We start from the raw sequence: 4,065 nt of genomic DNA, 5'->3' as shown, positions 1-4,065 counted from the left end.
TCTCGCTGTAGACCGAGTTTCTTTTCTTCAGGAGCTGCAGCTCACTTGCAGTGACACGGTTTCACATGGAGGGGCGCTGTAGCACAACAAAAGTCACATCCACTAACAAACTGATGTAAAAGAAGGATCCTTACTGACCGCAAACTGCACAACACAACACTACAGTTCATAAACAACAACACTACAAACTCAACAACACAAAAAACCCAAATGACACCCAATGCCTTCACAACGACTGTAATACAAATTTATGTAAAAAATATAAAAACAGGCTGCCATCAGAGTGCAACCTGGTGCAAACACTACAGGACAAGACAAACAAGACAGACAAGACAGACGGTTCCTCTCAAGGTTTCAACTGATATTACAGTAGACAGTCTTAACAATTTACGTGATTTGGCTCTTCTTTTTATTTCTTCGCAGGGTAGCAAACACCTTTACATCCATTATCGGTGTGCAGAAAGCAGAACCTTGAATACCGGTGCGTTAGGGTTAATACAGTAGTTCACGTTGACCAAAACAGACAAGAAAACACGTTTTGGAAAAAAACATTTTTGGCAATCACCGAGATTCGCGTTCAGACAGGATTAGATTTTTCAGAGAAGCGCCGATTTCGCTGAAAAACGGTAGGTAATTTGCTCTGGAATTTTTACACAGGTCGTGTGAGAAAAAGACAGACATGGCAGATTCGGACGGGATTAAAATCACAAAGTACGTCTGTGAAACTGAAATTTCTCTAACGACGCCCTGTAAAACTAGTCCCGTCTGAATAGGGCTTTTAATAGATAATCACAGTGTTGTTCAGTAATAAAATGAGGACACTTACGCTGACACACTGGCAGACTCCAGGATCCGTCTATACACTCCGCAATATCACTGCTCATGAACTCGTAGCTGGGGCGGCACCTAAACCGAATCGTCTCTCCAATGTCATAGGAGTCTTTTAACTCCTCAGGCTCTGTATGTTGCACTCGTGGTTTAGAACACGTTATTTTTTCTGGGGGGGGGGGGGGGAAACCTGGCCTTCCACATCATACAAAAGAAAGCATGATTCATCAGACCAGATCACTTTCTTCTATAGTTCCAAGGTTAGTTCTGATGCTCATATGCTCCTTAGACCAGTCTGAAGGTGGTTTAGTGTTTAGCACATTCGCCTCACACCTCCAGGGTTGGGGGTTCGATTCCCGCCTCCACCTTGTGTGTGTGGACCTTGCATGTTCTCCCAGTGCCTCGGGGGTTTCCTCCGGGTACTCCAGTTTCCTCCCCCGGTCCAAAGACATGCATGGTAGGTTGATTGGCATCTCTGGAAAATTGTCCATAGTGTGTGATTGCGTGAGTGAATGAGAGTGTGTGTGTGTGTGTGTGTGTGTGTGTGTGTGTGTGTGTGTGTGTGCGCCCTGTGATGGGTTGGCACTCCGTCCAGGGTGTATCCTGCCTTGATGCCCGATGACGCCTGAGATAGGCACAGGCTCCCCGTGACCCAAGGTAGTTCGGTTAAGCGGTAGAAGATGAATGAATGAATGAATAAATTTTATCCATTGATTACTAAGGGGGGGACACGGTGGCTTAGTGTTTAGCACGTTCGCCTCACACCTCCAGGGTTGGGGGTTCGATTCCCGCCTCTGCCTTGTGCAAACTGCACAACACAACACTAAAGTTCATAAACAACACCACCACAAACTCAACAACACAAAAAACCCAAATGACACCCAACGCCTTCACAACGACTGGCTTGTGTACCTCGGCCTTGTGCACTGGCTTGTGTACCTTGTTTACAGTCAGCCGAAAAAGAAGGAATATACAAAGTGTATAACTGACTAATTATACACTGCATGTATTTCAAATGTAAATATATTAATTAGTAATTAGTAAAACTTAATATTTGTTTATTCTCCTTAAGTAAAGTGACTCTGCAAAGCTGTAAACTGTAAGCTCTTTGATGAGGATGAACGATGAAAGTGTTCTAGATCGTTCTATTATCCAGACCAGGGTCATAGATTATGCGGGGGACGTGGGGGACATGTCCCCCGCACTTTTTATAAAAAGTAAATTCGTCCCCCTCACTTTTTTAGTGGAGAGTTGTGTTCACCACATGTTGAGGTTTTAATGGAGCAATGTATATACTGTAAATGCAGAGTGATTTAAAATTCAAAGAGACAAGAAAGTTTAAGATCGTCTATACATGACGTTCACGGCAATCAGTCACTCACTTGTCACGTCATCATCACGCGCCCCCAGTACTGTGGCTCGAGTCGCACCCGCGGTCCAGCATTCGGTTACGATGAGCTCAAAGGGGCAAAAAACGCTTCAGTCCTTTTTTATAAAAAGCAGTGTAAGTTGGCATATGGTATCAGAATTGTGTTGCACAATGTTTAGTAACTCTGCCTGTTGCTCTTGTTGAATAATTAGCAAGTTTTAATTTAAAGGATTATAAGGAAAAAGAGCTGCTTTGACAAACGTTATATAAACTCTTTTATAACGTCTTTTGTTTTAACAAGTGTGTTATCAAAACCCTTCAAATAAGAATAAAGATAATGTTGAACTGAGATTTTACAGCATGTTTAACTGCCAATTCTACATAATATCAAGTGTGTGTCACTGTATGTACACGACAGAGACGAGGACGATGAATAGTGACATTAAAGATGTCATTTTAATAATAAGGAGCAGGTAAATCACACATACATACAACGTAGTAAAGACGATAACCGACAATGAGTGAAGACAGTGGTGATGAGTATAAATAGAGTCCGGGTGAACAGACAGGTGAAGACGGGAAACAAACACGGTGGATGACGAAGTGCAAAGGATGATGGGTAATGTAAAAAATGTAAATAAGGTACAAAGATGTCCTTTTAAGGGTACTGTCCCAGTGGCAAGCTGTTCTATTTCTTTCTTTCTTTCTGTTTTATAATCAAATATAATCATAACGCATATAAAGCATGATTAAAAAAAATCATGATTAAAAATAAAACCTGTCATTTACACAAGGGTTAACTGAAAAAAAAAAAACAGATAACACTAGACATTTCGTCCCCCCCACTTTTTAAATGATGGCTACGCCCCTGATCCAGACCTTAATAATAAGACACTTAAAGGTGCGGTGCACGATGTGTGAAAGCCAAATGTTTCAAATGTTGACATTTGAAATCACCAAAACAAACACGCCCCTAACCCAAATGGGTGTCACCCCTGTTTTAGCTCCGCCCCACACATACATACGTAACCCAGGCAACTATTACGGCGGAACCTGTTGGGGCGGCTGGCCGAGGGGATATTTTTATCAGTAAATGAACACAATGAGTAATACTATGGTAATACAGATGTGTTTTTGTAGTACTGTGTGTTGTAGCGTGAAAGGTTTAGCTCCGTTTCACGCCGAAGACGACGTTCGACACCTAGAACCCGAGGCAGAGGTAACGGCAGGTATCCGCCATGTCAGTGTATCAATCGCTTTCTGCTAATGTCAGACACGTGCACTGAACACTCTCTCCGCCGCATATTGACAAGACACGCCCCTTTCTGCTCATTGGCTACACGTTTGTTTTGTTATTCGGTTCGACTCAGTTTTCTGAAGCATTTTTCACACATCGTGCACCCCGACTTTAAGTGGACTTTCACAGATTGTAACTGAATTTTCCTGCACTAGGTGGCAATATAGGGCAACAATTTCAGGGCTGTAAAACTTCGCTACCTACCAAATCTGTCAAGTGTGTATTGGCCTGTTGCCTAAAACTGTCAACACTTGATTTCTCTATCAGTCTATAGTCTGCGTTCACTTGATTTCTGGAGAATGATTAAAAGATTGAACTTTGATGTTACAAAAAAAGACATTTTTTTCGTTAATGTTTACATTTGAATGAGAAAACAATAAGTGAAGAGAGGGGAAAAAAACATTGTCTGCTGTGTAGGTGTTCTATTAAAGTGGCCACTCCTACACAAGCCAATATAAATGTACAAATAAACAGTGACTCTTATTCCTAACACTGTGTCTTTTTATTTGGCTTGCCAGCGTTTGGAGTTCCGGGATCTGCAATGACGAAATGTTTGTTGTTTTCTGGTAAA

Source organism: Tachysurus vachellii, chromosome 7 (genome assembly GCF_030014155.1).
Source record: "Tachysurus vachellii isolate PV-2020 chromosome 7, HZAU_Pvac_v1, whole genome shotgun sequence".
In the NCBI taxonomy this organism is placed as follows: domain Eukaryota; kingdom Metazoa; phylum Chordata; class Actinopteri; order Siluriformes; family Bagridae; genus Tachysurus; species Tachysurus vachellii.
The sequence above is the reverse complement of the archived record's forward strand: the minus strand, read 5'-3'. Positions refer to the sequence as shown.